Consider the following 19,863-nt stretch of genomic DNA (forward strand, 5'->3'; position numbering starts at 1 on the left):
TATGCAATCTACACCATAGATTACTTTCCCATCTTAGTTGTTTCTTGGTTATCTCATTACGAGTTTTTTAAAAAACATTTTTTCACTTTCATTTGTCTTCCTTTGTAATATTTTTATTTTATCCTGCTGTGAATATGAAAATAGACATAAGGAAATGAAATGTAGTACTACAATCACTTATTGGACACCTTTTTTTAAAAAAAATCCTCACGTGGGAATATATTTTTATTGACTTTAGAGAGAAGAAAGGAGAGAGAAACATTAACCAGTTGCCTCTCATACATGTCATAATGAGGGATCAAACCTACAACCTAAGTATGTGCCCTGACTGGGAATTAAACCTGCATCTTTTCTGTTGTTTGGGATGATGCTCCAACCAACTGAGCCACCTGGCCAGGGCACTTATTGAATACTTTTCATATACTTAAGTACCATGTTAGGCGTAAGTAATACAAAGGCGAAAAAGACATAAACCTTGTTATCAAAAAGTTGAAAATAAGCAACTGAGATGTGGTAACAATATATTTCAATTCTGGTTTATTTGTCTCCAAGGTGAATGCTCTTCCATTGCCTAAAGCAATAGCAGTTGGAAGTGTAAAGGGATGGTGAATTTTTAAGTCTCCGGACTTGAGTTTGAATGGTAGCTCTGTTACTCAATAGCTGTGACCTGAATTCCATCTAACTCATTAGAAAAAAATGAAAATAATACCACTGCTGTTGTGATGTGGAATGAATGAGAAAATATTTGTCAAATTAGTCTGTCCATTACTTGGTATACTCTTGATAATAATTAGTTTACTTCTTCCTCATTTAACTCAGAATATTTGCAGGGTAACTATCAACTATAGTGCAGTATCTATAAAAAGACTGTCTTTTCCTCCTATGCATTGTTTTTACTATATTTCACATCTGTATTCTTTTATGTGAATCTATTTCTATCTCTGTATCCTTGCAGTCTTCTGCTTTTTTTTTTTTTTTTTTTTTTTTTTTTTTTTTTAAATACTCATCCGAGGATGTTTTTCCGTGGATTTTTAGGAAGAGTAGAAGGATGAGGGAAAGACAGAAGAAAAACATCGATGTGAGAGAAACACACTGATTGGTTGCCTCTTGCACAAGCCCCAACCGGGGCCCAGGAGGGGGAGGAGCCTGAAGCCAAGGTGTGTGCCCTTGATGATAATTGAACCTGGATCCACAGGCTGATGTTCTACCCATTGAGCCAAACCAGCAAGGGCCAGTCTTCCTTTTTCCTTTTTCCTATATACTTTCATTTCTATTTCATTGTATTGTACGTTGTCTTGACCTAATTCCCATTTCTTTCTTTCTTTTTTTTTTTATGATTGACTGAAACATAATTGTCCATATCCCTTAAATTCTTTACAATCCCCACAGTGAGCCCAGGCAGCCATCCCTCCTCCAGTCTGCACCTGTGCTTGCCCCTGGTTTGTTAGAGAAAGAGGTGATTTTCCTGCCACCCAGAGCAGGTCTCTCCACGTAGATGCTATACCACACTCTCCTGTTTTCTCAGGAGCTGCCCGGCCTCTCCCATCATCCCTTTCGGCTGCAGCATTTCCCCGAATATCTACCAGTCACTCCGATCCTACAACAAAACAAGCCTTTCCCTCATCCCTGCAGCTTCCTCTAGCTACCTTTGTACCTTTTCCTTCCCTTTGATGGCAAGTTTCTGGAAGAAGCATTATTTTAAACTTATTTTCTCTTCTCGGTTTTACTCGTTCCCACCCACCCTAGTCTGACTAACTCAACCAACACTCAAGGAAAAATGCTTTCATGAAAGGCTTTTATGACATTTGGCTTCTGAAATCCAACCACTTTGAAGGAATGTTCCTTGTCTAGTTGACCTCTGTGCTGGATTTAAGAGTGGACCATTGCCCAGCTCTTCGTTTCGGACATACTGACCTATTTGCTGTGATCTCTCTCACTTCCCACATCGCATCTGTATTCTTCCAGCAAGGGCTTTTGTTTCTTCCCTGCCCCATTTGCTCTATCCTTTGCATAGCCTGTGACAACGGCTTATTCTAATGAGTATGTGTTTTGGTCAAAAATTAAACTTTAAAAGTAAGAATATATTACTAGGAACGATAAAAAGTGTCTAGGAATGGTAACAAACAACTTTGAAGTACAGTGGTTTAACAAACACAGTTTTATTTCTCACCCAGGCTTGGCCCCAGGTGGGTGTTTGATGTGGGAAACTCTCCTGGATGCTTCCCTTCAAGGAGGGACTCGGGGATGCAGGCTCCTTCTGTGTTTGGATGCTATTAACTTCCACTTGGGGATATCAAAGGTGCCATGGGAAGGGAAATGATTATGGCAAGAGCACAACCACCAATTCTCCGCCTCAGTCTGGAAGGGACACGCATCACTTCTGATAACCCTCCAGCAGCCAGAATGGCCATGCAGCTTTCCTTAGATGCCAGGTGGCCTGGAAATGGGGCTCCTGGTTTAGCAAGGGCTTCCCGGAAACAACGCTAATGTCTGGAAGAGACGCACAGATCTTCACTGTTAGCCAGACCCAATTTATTACATTTCCAACTTGTATCTGACTTCGACAGTTCTGGGTAATGACTTCATATACTCTCCCAAATGGTAACTAAGTGCCCTTCCGGGTCTCACCAATGATCCCTATTAACATTCACTGTTACTTGATATGCTGATGCATTTAATGTCCTAATGAAGTCCCAGGGAATGGAGCAGATTGTCTAAGAAGAAACCTGTCTCTTCTCTCAAGTAAAACAGCTTTTCAGTGTCTCTCTGCCTCATTGACTCACCCTATTTTTAAATCTCATCTGAAAGCATTCCCTGCTCCCTGGATTATGCCTCTTCACTTACCTCTTCCTTTGCTCTTTATTATTCACCTTTGTATTATTTAATTAAGTCAGGTAACATGACTGTGTATAGAAGATGCTATTCAAAGGAAAGCTGTCACACAATACTTAGCATTTTCATCTCACTTGATGTTCCCAAAGCACTTTATAGTATGAATTAGTAAATTGTCACCACATTTCCGGGAGGTAAATTAATTATATGCTTTTCTTTTGAGAACTAGCCCATCTCAGTGAAAGACAAAAGGACAGACTTAGCTTCACAGGTGCATCTGGTCTAAGACCAGTGGAAGTTTATAATGACAAAAATACTAGCAATACTTTCTTGAGGTCTTACAATGCATCAGAAATCACGGTAAACACCTTACAAAGGATTTCACCTTATAAAGGTTAAATCTTTAATTTTCACAGTATCCCAATTATGTAGTTTGAGGTATTATGTCTGACATCACCCACCTCATTCACACTATGAAAAAGAGGTGTGTGTGTTGGAGTGGGGGAAGGGGTTGAGGGGGTAAGTAAAGAGGTTGCTATATCATGGCTCCTTCAGAGCAGACTGCTGACAAATCTATTGGTCTGAGAAGCAACTGGCTACCAAAGCCACTGGAAAGAGCATACCCTCAACTGGGTGGACAAACAGACTGCACTGTTGCAGGCCTGGTACTTTGGCACTTGGTGAAATCAGGCGTTATCAGAAGTCCACTGAACTTGTGATTCACCAAACTTCCAGGGTGCAGCTATGGGAGCCCTGTAGGAGGCCAGTGAGACCTACCTGGTTGAGCTGAGCGGGAAGGACTTCCTGAAACAGACACCAAGTATAGAAATCATAAAGGAAATGTTTAAAGGTGTGGCCATGTAAAGGTTTAAAAACTTTGTACTCAAATGTTAATGTAAAGAAGATAAAAAATAACTATATCTGGAGAACTATTTGCAGCACATACTAATATGCAAAGTTAATATTTTATTATAACCTTTTTTTTAAAAAGAGAAAGAATAAAAATTAGAAAAAACTGGGAATCGAAAATTAGGCAAATTCATGTTACGCATGTAAAATAAGGATTACGAATAAAGCAATGACATACATTTAAAAAAAATCTATAAGAGAGAATGTTTAAAGAGATCGTTAACATGTTCTGATACAAGGGGGTGTGAAAATGGCAACAGTGTGTTACTGATAGGAATAGATTGCTACAAGTTTTTAAATCTACATATTTATATTTTAAATGGGCACACTATGACTCAATCATTCTTACACCTGGGAACTGATATTAAGCAATTTGAGATGTGTACAAAGATGTATTGAGTAGGACATTCTCTGAAGCACTTTTTAACTAAGAAATCTTGTTTAAATAAGAAATGTCCTCAATGTCCATCAGCATGGAAATGGCTGCATAAGTTTTCTTACAACCTCACAATGCAATATTGTGAAGTCATCAGAATTGATTATGCAGATCTATATTTACTGGCAGAAATATTCTACAAGGGAGTAGAAATGGATTTGACTGAGCCAATCTGCTCCGTGATTCTCAGATATATATTATTAAATTGCTACTTATGCTTACTATACAAGGAAGACTTCCAGAGTGAGATCCTTGAGAAAAGGGGCAAGAACAATTTTAGGTATTTTCAACTGACTTCCAGAAGAGTATATTAATTTGTGCTTCTCAGAAGGACCATTTTCCTGAACACTTGACAATCCCTAGAATTTTAGCCTTAAAACACTTTTGATGACTTGATGGATGAAACATATCTCATTATTGTTTTAATGTGCATTTCTTTGACTACTAGTGCTTTGTACAATTTTCCATATGCTTATAGACTGGTTGATTTCATCCTTTGTAAAGTGCTTTTTCATTTCATTTTTAATTTTTCCTACTATTGTTTTCATTTTTAAAATTTATTTGTGAGATACTTTTGTTGCAAATATTTTTTACTGACATTTTTTTTGTATTGTCTCATTTTTTTCCATAGTAGATCTTTGATGTACACAAGTTCTAGTTTTTATGTGATCAAATTTAACAGTATTTTCTTGGAGTGGTTTTTGCTTTGGGCACAATTTTCAAAAAGGCCTCCACACCACAATTATGTAAATCATCACTGCTACTTTCGGTTAATATTTTATGATTCAATTTTTATATTTAAATCTGTCATCTAAGTGGAGCTTCTTTTGATGCTGTATAATATATGAGCTACCGTAATTTGTCGCACAAATGATTTGGTAATGTGTTCCAATACCATTTAGTGAATAATACATTGTTTCCTCCCTGATCGGAAGTTCCAGCTTTATCAGAAAAAGTTATTCATTCTTTTTTTTTTCTGCAAAAAAACTTGATTGTTCCATTTGGTCCAATGCATAGGAGGTGGTTAAAAGAAGGGCTAGTAGTTTTGGGGAGAGGCTAGGGCAAAAGCCAGACACCAGGGGGTGCAGAGGGGCCCCTCAAAGGCCTCAGGGCTCCACAGGCTCCTAGTCGTGCTGGAGGGTGAGCCTTTGGAAGAGCTATTCGCCCAGCCCAGCCCCGGGGCCCAGGTGTGGCCCATCTCCTTGATGAGTCTCACCTCCTCACCCCGGAAGTGGTTCTCCCGGAAGTCACGGGATGAGGGTTGGCGCAGGTAGAACCCAGGGCCTGCAGCTCCCAAAGGGCTTGGCTTGGGTTCCTCTCCAAGGCCCGGGGCGCTTTCGGGGCGCCCTGAGTTCTGCCCCCATACCCTGGGGAGGCCGCAGCGAGCCCTGGAGAGAATGCGGCCATTCCACTGGCTTCGCAGCTTTAGGAGACGCTCAGAGCCTGGAGCTTCCAACGCGAGGAGCCCATCGTGGAGGTGGAAATGGACGCCCAGAGAGAGGTAGGTGTGGGTGCTGCAGATGCAGGCTGGATGAGATGCAGGAGGGTCAGAGGCTGGAAGAAGGGGCCGCCCTGGGTCCGTTCCGTCCAAACACTGTTGAAGCAGGAGACAGAGCTGGCATCGCCCAGGGCACTGCGAGAAAACCTTGTTTTTAACGTTTGTATTCAGTGGCTTGTAATTTGCAACATGTATTTCCCCCTTTCCCTAAACCACATCGCCTTCCTACCCCCATTTTTAGTCCCATAATTTTCTTAACATCAACTTAAATTACTATTTGAGGGTTTAAAAAGGATTTTGCTTTATTTTTTGGATCTTGCATCAAGGCTCTGAAGAAGAATTGTGTCATTAGTGCTATTTTCATACACACACACACACACACACACACACACACACACAAAACGCACCAGGAAAGGCACACACTGCATACACAGTTTAACTCAGTAGCTTTAAGGAGTTTAAAATCACTGGGGCTGACTTAAGCTCGGATGCTTCTTGGAGCTTTGGTGATGCTTGCCTCTCTGGGGGAGGGAGGTAGATGTTTTCTCTCCTTTAGTTGGGAGACACAGTTGTTTTCCAACTACTCTCACCTGTGCTTGAAAAAAAAATAAAAGAAAATATTTGAACAATCTGAAAAAGTTAAACGCAACATATTTGCCAATGACTAATGAGAAGTTCGAAGATCCCCCAAGGGAAAATGTTAAATAAAAAGTTGGAGGAAGACAGAATCTTGCAGCCATAGAATTTCTCCCTGGCTTCATGATATCGCCCTAGGTTCTCGGTGTCCAGTCTTGGGAGGTTCTGCTTTAGCGGTCACAGAGGGTATTTTCTCTTCCTGCTCTCAGTGAGGCGAGGTTCGGCTGTCCACCCATTTCTTTCACTTAATCAGGGAAGGTGCACAAGGATGATTCATTCCATGACGCGGGGCCAGAGCTCACTCTGGAAGATGCTTTCTCAGCTGAAACGAAATGATACTTTATGTGTCTTCCCTAAATAGAGAGATTAGAACGTTATTACAAAAAAAAAAAAAAAAAAAAAAAGTGCTAGGAAAGCTCATAAATATGTGATAAAGTCAGTGGTTTTGTAACTGATTTTATTACTCAAGTTCAAGCATTTTTTTCTTGCTAGTCTTTGTCAACTATAAATTAAGATAGAAGAAGTTGGAGTAGGGGCACCCAGAGCCATGCAGAATGCTTCAGGGATCACGCCTTTAAGGGTTATTAAACACAATTTGTTTTTGTCACATTTCAATTTATCTGTATCTTAGCAAATCCAGGGAATGTGAGTTCTGACATCTTGTACATCCTTATTAATTATTCATGCTTGAAGTTCTGTACTTGCTTGACCTTAGGAATATGTGCTGTGTACCCCAGTGAGAATGGACCAGAATACTCTGCCCATTTTGAATGAACACAGTTGACCCCTCTTCCCCCATTTTCTGGTTTCAGGCACATCATTTGTCTGGTACCCACCTCCCTTACTCCCCAATCCCTCCTTTGGAGGGAAAAAAATAACAATAAGTGAAAGTCATCTTAAAGGGATAATATTAACATGCAGGGGAATTTTTAAAAAGATATAAAGATCTTAAAATTCAGTGTTACAAGCCCCAAAGTGTTTTATTGTCAGAAATAAACTCTGCACACCTGAGTTCTGCAATTTTTTTTTTTAAAACCCCAAATTATTTCTGAGAGTTCTGATGTGCAAAAATAATGTGACTTCCTTTGTGGTGTATTACTGTGTTGTCTCTCCGTAGGAACTTGGGTTTGAAACCTTGGACAATTGTCTAGATAAAGATACTTTGATATTTGAAAGATGATAAAACCATTCAGGTTTTATTCCTCAGAACTGTAGAACAACACAAACAGACTCATTCTAAATATGTGATCTGAAGCAGCTGGTAACATTCAGTTTAGGATCAATGTGTCAATACTTTCCCTAAAATAGTTTCTTTCAGCTATTTGGGGGTCTACAGATGTTCACTATCCAGGCAGAAGGATACACTGACTCTAAGAGTTCAGGATTTTATTTATTTATTTTAACAAGAATGTCCTATTGTTGCTCGAATAAATGAGCCACACTGAAATAGCCATGTTGTGAAAAATATTTGGTTCCTCAAAAGTTTATAATCTTCCCAAGTGTTCAGAGATTTTATTTAGTAATTTCAGTCTTGACTTCCCTCACACCCTGCCAGTTCTGTCCAGTGCAGGATAAGAGAGTCAAAGGCATCAGATGGCAGAAGCCCATATTGCTAGGGCCTTTTAGCTTGCTGCTGAAAAGAGAATAGGAGCAGACAAAAGAGAAAGGGGTCAGAAGTAGCTTTTGGGATTCTTCATTTCCAAAATGTCAGCCAGTGAGAGCCAATGAGTAACAAGCAAACTGACAATGAATAAAAACGAAACAGCAGCTGTGATACTGAGTAGCGAGGCATAATAATTTGAAAACATTGATCACTATCACTCCCATCAGTTTTTCCTATTTTCCCCTTCCTCCCACTTTAAGCATAAGAGATGGTCAATTATCAACTTCCCCATTGGCCTAGCCCTAGGTTCTTTTCATCAATTAAAAGGCAGGAAAAATAATTTTGAGCAGGTTGAGAGTCCATAACTTTATCACAACTTCTAACTAGAAAGGGACTCTTGGGGAGAAGGAAAAACAGGGGGAAGCAATGAAAGTATCCATATTGATGGGTCCTACTGAGAAGAGCACTGCCCTCAGATTTTGGGGCAAAACCCTGGAGATTAGCTTCTCCAGGAGCCCATCGTAAGTGGTAAGTGAAGATTCCTGTGCAAGTAGCTTTATTGAGGAAGAGCTCCTAGGAGATACCGGTAGGGAAGCGAGAAGGTGGGTTAGAAAAGTGGGGGAAACTATGCAAGGGTGCCATCTCAGATTGAATCCTATAGTTTTGATCCTGCAAAGGAGATTATGCCCAAGAGTTGTCCCTGCCTAAGCCAGTCAGGCCCTCTCTCTGTACAAGTAGACCTTTGAGGATAAAACAGCCTCGGTTGTCTCAGAAGGGCCACGAGTGCTGGCTGTTAGGAACAAAGGCAGCAGGTTTAGGTGTAAGGATGAAGTTTGGACAAAAAATAGTAAACATAGATTCCAACTTTTTTTCTGGATAGAGCGCTACAGTTTGCTCTCCCCAGGGAACAGGAAATAGAATACAATAGTGGTAAATGTATAAACTGTGTGTATAAAGCATACCACCATTTTCAGTGTTCTCCCTGCCACATGATCTTTTCTGATCTTCATTACAATCCTAGAAGATACTAGAAGACAGGTATGATGACTGAGGAATATTATCAAGCAGTTTACTCAAACGATGGAAACCTATGTCTCTCACTCCAATCTCAGTGGTCTGTCTTTCTTCTGCAGCTACAATCTAAGGAATATTTCTGTAATCTTTTCATACTAATCCAGGGGTCATTACAGAGGAGGGGCTATATTGTGGTCCCTGTCAGAATTCGTGGCTCACATCTGACACCCTCAGAATCACTCAGGGGGAAGCCAAGAGTTTCTGGTGTTTACAAGCTCCCCAGGGGATATGTGTGCAGTTAAGGAAGGACAGATGTCCAGTCTCGCCTTGGGAGAGATCGCTGGTTCAGAACATTGTTTGGGGTTTTAGGCAAGACAGGGTTTGAATCCTGGTTCTAGCATTTCCCATCTGTGTAAGTTTAGCTAAGTCATTGAAGTCCTCAAACACTCACTTCTGCCAAACGAGGCTATGTTATATTTACTTCAAAAATCATGTTGAGAAGTCAACAAGATGATATTGGTAAAGTGCTTACTTAGCCCAGGGCCAGGAAGGAGCAAATTCCCAATAAGCAGAATCTACTGTGATTTTATTATTTGTAGAACTCACACTTTTCTGCAAATTACTGAAACTCAGGTAATCCGCTCGCTAAAAATGATGTCCTCCCCCCCTCCCCCCCATGCCACATGGAATGTCAGTGTGGGCCACTTTTCAGGACTTGAAAATGATTCGGCAAAGTGAACCTTTTGGTTAATGTTGTTTACTGGAGTGGGATTTGAGCTGTAGCAATTTAGACACTTGGCTGGCAGATGGTGGATGGCCTTGGGAGGCTACACCATTTGCTTAGTATACAGGGTTTGTCGTCTTTCTTCACCCATCATTTCAATCCGAGTCTCACTTAGAATTCCACAGAAGCAAATGAGCCTGTATGCAAAATCCTGGTGAAATAACCACTCATTAAGTATTTATTTACAGCCCAGAAACCCAGCAGGTACAATCTCTGGTGTACTTAATCTTAAAAGCAAATTCAACAGTTCCCTTTAGAGTTCCTAATTTCTGGGCATCTACAAAGGTATTTTTGAAAACTAGCTTCCTCCCAGCCCCCAGCCCCATGACAGAAATAAAAAACAGGGAGAGACTTTTTCTCTCTTAATTTGTAAAGCAAACAACAGAAATAAAAAGAGCAGGAGGAAGCCAGCTGCTGGAAAGACACCCAAATAGAATAGTTTTCAGGAGGTGAGAAATCACAGCATGAATGGAGCCAGAACAAGGGGGGTCTCCAGCTCTCAGACCTCCCATCACATGCATAAGAGAAGTGAAGCATCAGTGATAATTGAGGGACACAACGACAGGACTGAGATGAAAAAATACTGGTTCATCTTAGCACATAGAGAGCACAAGAGCAAAGTCTGCTGAGAAAGCATCTATCAATTATGAATGCCCAATGGTGTCGTCCCAGAACTGTGGGGCCAGGCTTAGCAGGGGAATTCAGCATGGACACTCATTCTGAACATGGCTGGAGACATGAAGGACATTGACTTTTCACAACCAGCAAGACCAGTGGGCACTAGAACATGCATCTACACGTTGCCATGGCCCTCTTCCCAATGTGCTCACCTGTATGAAACCACCTGGTATGGTATGTATTCCTTTTCATGTACTGTGAGTGCAGTTCCCTAATATTTTGCTGGGAATGTTTGCATCTATGTTCATCAAGGATATTGGCCTGTAATTGTCTGGCTTTGTAACGTTCTAAGTACAGTTGAAAAACATGTATTCTTCAGTTTTGGGAGACAGTACTTCTCAGAAAATGAGAGGAGACTTCCTACAGGCAATGCAGAAAGTTTGATTATAATGCAGAGCACCATCAGTTTTCCTTTTCTCATTCTTCTGCTTCCATACCAGGGATGTGCCAAGCAACAGACTCACCAAATTTTAGTTATTCTAACACCAGGCAGAATTTGGGGGATTAAATTCCCTCCCCTCTTCATCTTCTCCCCATACCTTTTGACTAGGTCAAAATGTTGGGCAGTACTACTTCCTGCTCCCTAGATTCTGTAGATGGAAGCAATATAGAAATTGAGAAGGGATGTGACTACACACAATGAACAAATAAGAACTGTTTTACATTGGGAAGAAAACTCTCAAAGACATACAAATTCAAGCAATGACCTTTAAAAGAAAAACAAACAAACAAAAAAACCCAAAAACCCTCAATTACATGAGCAAGTTTTGATAAAATTGATACCTCAGCCCTAGTTGGTTTAAAGTGTCAGCCTGCAGACTGAAGGGTCCCAGGTTTGATTCCAGCAAAGGGCACATGCCTGGGTTGTGGACTTGATCCTTAGTAGGGGGCATGCAGGAGGCAGCCAATCAATGATTCTCTCTCATCATTGATGTTTCTATTTTTCTCTCCCTCTTCCTTCCTCTCTAAAATAAAAAAAATATTTAAAAAAATTGATACCTCAAAGTGGAAATGGTTTAGTGAAACCAGTGCTGTTACGTAACTGGCTGGAAAGTCAGATGATTCAATCTTTCTAAAAAGCAATTTGTCAGAAAACATCCAGAAGTTCCTGTATTTCCATTCCCCTTTGCTGAGAATTTATACTTCTGGGAATAGATACTATATAACTTATTAGAAAATCAGATGGAAATATATACACAATGATATTCTTTGGAACCTTGTTTATAATACAGGAAAAATTGGCAAAAATACATAACTGTCAAACAAAAATGAATGCTTACATTAATTGGGACTCTTCTATATAAGAAAATATGGTATTTTCAAGAATTTGAAATATGACCCTGATATAACATTGTAAAAAGCCCTACACAAACTGGTCAATAGTACAGTCTCACATAAAAATACATATATTCTTCCCAACTCATCAGGTGTAGGCTGAAAACATTCCCATACTATGTGTTTGCATCTCCTAGGCCTTAACCAACTTCCCAGCTGGTGAATTATTTTCACTTTTCCTTAAAAAATCCAGCTCACGTATTATACCTTCTGTGGATACCTTTCTTGGGAAGGTAGTGCCTAACGGGAATTACTCATTCTGTCCTAAAAATACAAAAGAACAAACCACATTTACTGGAAATTTACTTACAAGTCCCTCTCCATCAGTGCATTTGTCTCTACCATCCAATGACCATGACGCTGGAGGTGAGACCATTTGCCATTCTGTATCTGTGCTGGCCTGGGGGCCTCTGTAAGGTTGTGGCCAGCAAGGAACCATGAGGATACCTGGTTCCCATTAGCAACAGCAGCCTGCAGCTGGGTACTCTGAACAGGCTTGCCATAGATGCATATCATCTTAAAAAAGACCTTTCTACTCCAGAATGCAACACTTCATAACTGTGAGATGTTGATACAAGAAAAAGAAGGCCACCTGTAATTTATTAACTATTGGGTGGATTCCATGAATAAAATCAGCCAAGCTTTAAAAACATGTATAATTGTCTTTAGAAATCATAAGGGAACCATGGAAATGACTCTTTGTTACAAACCACAACCAATGACCTGCCTCAGGCAATGTGAAACCACTGCACAGTGTGACAAAGGAAGAGAAGGTAAAGCCTTAGTTGTTCTTTGTTGTAGTCTAAACAAATGAGCAATTCTACCAATCTAGTCCCTGCACTTGCCTTTAACAAGGTGCCTCCTCCACCAAGGATAACTTCTCTTTCTGCCCAGGCTGTCCATTTTCACAAATTATGCTATCATTTTAATTATTACTATTTTGCCAGTTGCTAATGGCACCCAAACTTCCTTTTATTTGCATAACATTTTTCTAAAGGACTGGTAGCTTTCAGATAGATGGACTTCTGTCATTTCTGACTCTGTGTTCTTGGACAGATTACTTAACATACTTGACAGCGAGTTGGGAAACTTTACAGGAGGTTTTGGGGGCAATAATAAAACCTGATGTTTAAAAGAAAAGTGGTAAGGATTACATGGGATATTGCATGTGAAGGTATATATAGGTATCACTTACATAATGCTAAATATGTGGTAGGCAATATTAGTTTTGTTATGGTGATTTTTATTATTGGATAACTATGGCAAGGAAATAATCTCTGTCCATTTCATAGCTAAGGCAGGTCTCCTATTGGGAGTGGGAAGACAGGAAAATCTCTCTGGAGTGGCCATGTATAGATAGGCCTTCTAAGGACTGGTTAAGATGAGACCTGAGTTGACAAAAGGGTGGCATTGTCCACTGCCATTCTGGGAGAAGTGGACATTGGGTAGCCAGTACTGGACTATTGTCAAGAAGGCTCTCATCTTGGCTAGTAATTACATTTTATTAATTCTTTCACTTCATAAATGTGCAGGAATGGTTGTAGTCTGGAAATGTTTAAGTGGCATATCAGATTGACAGACAGGATTCTGCTATTCCAAGGAATAAGCCAGGAGCATACCTTTAGGGGCTTTCTGGGTTTGCATTCCCATACCTCTTTATTTCTCTGTTGAATGCAATTTATCAAATAGTTTCTGTGTCTTTCTTCATTATTCTCTATTATTCAGTTTGGGATGATGCCTCAGATACTGAAGCTATTGGTATCTGAGAACCTCAGATAAGAATAAGAGTAACATTAAGCAAACATATCAGGTGAGCAGGTGTTGGATATATTCTGGTATCCACAGAGCCTAAAACAGTCCCTTCTCTTTTACAGCAGTTGGTATGATACCTCTTCAGTGAGAATATAAGGCAAATATTGAGATTATAATAATAAATACACACAATTTAAAAACCAAATATGCAAGAGCTGAGATTTGATTTGTGTGTTTTGTTTTTTTATACTTCTTACATATAGATGTGTGTGATCAATACGTGGATTGGAAATATAGGAAGTGAAACACTGGTCTGAAAATTTTAATTTTAATCCTAATTTTACAAGAAATTTGTTTTTCATAATGCTTGAATTCAGAAAAATGAACAGCAATGAGTTTTCAAAGATGTCTATGGCCCTCTGAAACCAACGTTTTTCTCTACTTTTAAGTTTGAATGATTTTAGTGAACTTTTAACTTTGAATGATTTTAGTGAACTTCTGCCCCATGCATCTTTACTTGAGGTTTCCTAAAATGAAATGCTAAGTGTTGTCTGTTTGCCTGCAGTATGCGAAGTGTTGGCATCCAGTATTCTGGGACTAGTGAGCAGGAGTGGAATTTGGGCTCACTTGGAGTGCAATGACTTAGCAGTTGATCACATTTTGCAGAATCCTATTTGCAGGCTCAGAAAATTATCTCACACAGTTCACCATATGGCACAACTGATTTTTCTAAGGGAGCTATTGTATTTGAGAAATCAAAAACACTCACTGAATCCCCAAATCTCTTTTTTCTCTTCCTACTGTCATGGTTTCCATGACTACATTTCACAGATCCATTTTACATCGTAAATGTAAATGGTTTCTACTGAAAAACTCTATGTAGAATTTCAGAAGGAAGAAAGAGAGATATGTTTACTCTTATAGGAAAACTGTGCGCTGACTTCCACAATTCTGTATGGGATTGGGTAGGACACAAATGAGGAATACATTAAAATCTGATTTCTCAAAATTTTAAGATGAATCCTCTGACAGGCTAGAGATATTGGAGATACAAAACTTCAAATGACAGATATGGGTTGGTGAGAGGAAATTTGTATGTAATGAGTTGGATTCTTATACTCCTAACAGCCCTTAAATATTCTACTTTTCTTTTTTGTTTGTGGTTTAAGGTATGCTCTCAGCACTATTTCGGGGAGTAAGGTGGGGAGAATGGGCAATAGATAAACTTTCCCCTCATGAATTTCTTTTTTAAAAACTCTTAAAAAAAAAACACATTTTTATTGTTTCAGAGAGGAAGGGAGAGGAAGAGAAAGAAACATCACTGATGAGAAAGAATCATTGATCAGATGCCTACTGCATGCCTCCTACTGGGTGATCGAGCCTGCAACCCCTGTATGGGCCCTGGAATCAAACCTGGGACCTTTCAATTTGCAGGCCAACACTCGATCCATGGAGTCAAACCAGCTAGGGCCCCCTCATGAATTTCTTAGAATAAAAAAGGCAGATAAGCATGCGTTGTTGTTGTTTTTGTTTTTAATATTAGGAAAGAGAATGTTGAATTTAATTTTTATGCTTCTTAAAAATAATCTTAAGAGCTGGACTTTCCTACCTTTCATTTTGTTGAATACCATATGTTGTTTTCAGTTGCACGATTACTGTCTAGTCCACAAAGTTATTATTGTGTTTAAAATGAATACGATTTAGCTTCTGGCAGGCTGCTTCCAGTGCCAGTGATCTTCTTTGGTGTGTTTTTTAAGCTCTCATGCAAGGCCCTTCTAGAGTTGTTGCTCAAAAAGAAAGCTCCAAATGTGCCCCATTTTACAAACAGAGATCACTGCATCAGAGCTTCCCAATCCTTGTAAAATAACATCATGCTGTTTCTAGAGGAATAATACTTGAAAGGTAGGTTTGATGTAAATGGATATTATTTTTTCTTCACTTGCATATTTCAAGGTTTAACCCTTTTCCTTGTTAGTAATTCACACAACTAAAATTGGCCTGTTAGCAGTGCAATCTCTACTTTGTGCAAGGGAAGTTTTCCTAGGTTTTCAGTGAAGTCTGGAATTTGAAAAAATGAACATTGGGCAGGTCAAGAATTGGATGACCTGAAAATGCATAAACTATGTCCAAAGCTACTCTTGGTATCTTCAAGTCCTAGATTTTTGTGTGCTATTTCTCACTAAAGGGAGGTGGGGCGTTGATGTAAAGAGAGCCTTACTGCATTTCCAGTTTCTCGTCAGCTATTGAAGGTCATCGTTTCTGATGAAGGTTGAAGAGTGGAGGCATGAGATAGTAGAGTCATTATCCTTGCAGAAATTGCTGCTTCTACAAAATTCTATCCCCTATTTGTTTCTCTCCGGAATAACTCAGGAAAACCAGCCGATGAGCACGTAGGAAGAGAAATTAGTAAACACTTGGTGCACAGAAGGAATTGTATGGGGGGGAGGTTTGCATTTGTGTGTGTGCATAATGATTAGGTGATTTTGTGAATCCTTCCTTTTGTGACTATTTGTGAAAAACTGCATTTATGCATAGGCATAAAAGGAAATATTATTAGTAATATGTACCTAATGATATGCCAGAGAAAACTCAGGGTTTCAAAACTGAACAAAAATTTTGCTCAGACACAGGAATAAATTGAATGTGCATTGTCTTGGGGGATGGTGAAGGGACTTCAATGAAAAGGAGGTAGTAATCCAAAAATTTTCTTCTCTACCAAAGCAATGACAACACTGGCAAAAATAGTCAAAATCAACTTTTTCAGAAATCTGCTTATTAACAAAGGGCTTGGCTCAATCTGGGGAGTTTTATTAAAGAAAAATGGCTGAAATCGATAAGAAAAGTGAATTTTGTGATATTTCAAGCTGCCCTGTTTCCATTCTCCCTCCCCAGGTCTGTGCTAGCTTTGAAAAAGAACAGCTTCTAATTGCAGCTCACTCAATGCAGATAGCCTTTTCCCCAAGGGCATTTGTCAAAAACGATCAGGGGCAATTGTTTAACAGTGTGCCTGCCTGAGATGGCAAATAACAATTGGGGCAAATAGGCTAACCAAAAAGCTTAAAATGGAAAACTGAGGAATGCTCATTAGGAGCTTGGGAAAGCGGTGACATATTTTTGGAAATCTGGAAGTTAATGAGTCTATGTAGGGCTGTGCACATGCCTCCCACCGGCAGGATAGGCACTCTGTCCTGTACTAATTGTTTGGATGGAGTGTGTGCTACTCTACATAAGTAAGGAACATAAATGAATTCTTTCTCTCTTAGCTGTCGTGGTTTAAAAGTCCCATCCTCGTTGGCAACCTGCTTTCAGCCTCATGTCATTTTACATGGTTGACATATGAGCCCATCTCTCCTCATCTTCTCCCCCAACCCCCTTCAGTAAATTGGGTATATAATAGAAACACTAACTCAACATTAACTAAAGTGATACTGTCAAGTGATATGATAAGACTGCAGAGTGATGTTTTATGGTAATAGATTATCTCTGGACTCCCGTTTCCAAGATCATGAGATGGTGCCTCACCCCTTAAAGGGCAAAGAGGAACTGTGGGAGCCATGGCAGAAGGAAATCTGTGGTATGTATGTCTCCACAGTGTTTTCTTTTCCAGTTTGGTTAAAACAAGCAAATAATATCCCAACCTTTTATTTTTTTGTTGAAACACAGAAAGTATTTTTTTTTTTTAGAAAAAGAATCTCTATGTAAGAAGATGAAACCTATAAAATGAATCATAATGATGTCCAGTCTACCCAGTTTTTCCATCCATGGAATTGTCAGTATTGGTCACATTTATACAAACCTATTTATTTCTATAACCCCTTAGCCCTAAAGTGTTTGTTATAAATTCCTTCCTTGGTTTCTTTTAACTGATTTAAGCAGATACAATTTTCAAAGAAAAAAAAAAAAAAAAAAGGAAATCAAGGCACAAACAATGTGAAGAAATAGAGTGTTACAATACTGAGCTTTGAAAAGATTTCTACTCTTATCTTAGCAACTTTTAGCGCTGGAGGCCTGATAGGATTCTGTAGGTACCTTCCAGGCTTCTGTCTTTCTAAACCTGCTCCTTATACCAGGCACCATCTTAAAACTGGGCTTTCACACCTACTACCGTATTTCCCCGAAAATAAGACATCCACCGAAAATAAGACCTAGCGCATGGAAAGATAAGACATCCCCTGAAAATAAGACCTAGAGCAACTTTGGGAGAAAAAAATAATATAAGACACTGTCTTGTTTTCGGGGAAACAGGATATTTGTGTGATGTGCTACAAGTTACAAATCCTCAGTTATTTAATCTGAAAAATGGAAATAATAGGAGCACCCACCCCATTGGATTATGTGGAGGTTTAAGTATTTTTAAGTACTTAGCACAATGCGTGGGGTAGAATTAAATATTCATTAAATATTAGCTATAATTATTGCCATGTATCTTGATGGTCAAAACTGGACTTCTAGGAATCTGTCAAAACTGGACTCCTGGGAATCTATCATCTTTGGGGATAATGCCAAAAAAGAGGGGATCCCAGATTCTCCACCATTCTAGAACCAACCCATTTAGATTCTATATTGGGCAGAGGAACATGTTCCTTTCTTAGCGCAAAGAATGATGCCACCCGTATCTGAAGTCTGTCCCTTCCAGATTTAGAGGCATGGAAGCTTGTCTTATACTTTACACATTTCCCATATATTTCCCTAAGAAGCCAAAGACCATAGGAGCCATGCAGAAAAGAATGCATAATTTCAATAAACAAAATTTTGATTTGAGGGAAGAGAGTAGCTATTATAGAGTTCAGTCCTAAAGTTACATTGCTGGGCTTGTTGGATAGTGGCTCAAATAGCCTTGAGCATTTTTACAGGCTTAAATGTTGAAGACCCAAAAGACTCTGGCCAGGAAGTAAAACTGAGTCTTCATAACTTTGCAGAATTTTAGAAATCCACGAGACTATGACCCACACCACTCCTGTGTAGATAATCAAGCTGTTGGGATCACTCATTGTGCTTACCATGTGAAAGTTCTTGGGAGTTGTTTTTCTAGCCCAAAGTTTGTGGAGAAATATAACTTCTGGGTAAGAAGCAGGAAAATATTTCAAATTTTCTTGTTTTGGATATTTTTGTGTTGAGTATAAAATAGATGCCATTGTAGGATACAGCTATGTTTTGAGCTGAGTGGCCTGAGATTTGTGAGTTTGGAGAGTGCAGTAAGTATAATGATATCCATTCTTGGGCCAAGGATCATTCTGTTTGCACATGTTAAGTCTGGGAAATAAGAGTCTGTGTTAGAAAGAGGGCAGATGGCTGGATTTTTCCCAGTGGCAGATTGCTCGGCCGGCAAAGGCTCGCACCTGGTTGCCCTGCTGCCTGGCTCTCTGGAAGCCTCCCGGATGAGTTGGTCACTCCCATTCCACAAAGATGGATGTGCATTTGTACACGGTCTTTTCAGTCTGGTAAAGGATGCAGATACTTCCAGTGGATTTGCATCTAATCTGAGGAAAACCTGATTCTTTGAGCAAAATGCTGCCCAGCAGGTGTGTGCCTCTTCATGCAATCCAAATGAACAAGATTCTTCTCCAAATTTTCAAAAGAAAATGATCAACCATACCTCCCCTTAAATTCATCAGATTAGAGATCTCTTTCCTTGTTTTACCTACATGGATTCTTTACAAAGTAAAATGATACCCAAAAGGACTTTGCCAGCTTTAGGCAAGAAAACACATAATTTAGGCAAAGCCACTGTGACCAAATTCACCTTCACAAACTGCTTTGGATGGAACTCCTGGGGCTTGAGCCTGGAACATTCCTTGCTCACAGGCTCTTATCAACCTCTCAAAAGAGCAGGTAATCCAGCAGGAATCATCGATGGAGAAAAGATGATGCATTTAAGAACCAAGTTTTCATAGCTCTGTGATTCTATGTCTTTCCCTGAAGCAGAGCAAGGAAGTTGAAGGATGGGGCTCAACGTGTGAAGTCTGTGATGTCACAACATGTCCCAATATAAAACAAGACTGGCCATCACTCTTTGATTGGATTGAGACTGCAGCTTAATTAGAACATCACAATGGGATGGCACCTTAGAGGTGATAAGATGCAACCCTGAACCAACCACATGGATCTTCGATACCATAGTGCTGGAGAAGGGGTGTTGAGGGAATACGGGTGGGCTTAGACCAGGCACAGAGATTCTGGCATCCATGCCTGTCTTGATGCCACAGACTAGAAATCTTATTCTGGTGAAGGTTGCCTGGCCAGTAATTGCCAGGATGGAGTGCTAAGCAAGCAGCCGCTGTGTCAGAGAATCTGACCTTGGGAAGATAATGAGACAAGGAGAATTCAGAACAGATGAAAGCCAAGAGCACCTACTTTATCTACTGACAGCCAGGGAACACCTTCAT

This window comes from Pipistrellus hanaki (assembly GCF_964339955.1).
Source record: "Pipistrellus hanaki genome assembly, chromosome: 17".
NCBI classification, from domain to species: domain Eukaryota; kingdom Metazoa; phylum Chordata; class Mammalia; order Chiroptera; family Vespertilionidae; genus Pipistrellus; species Pipistrellus hanaki.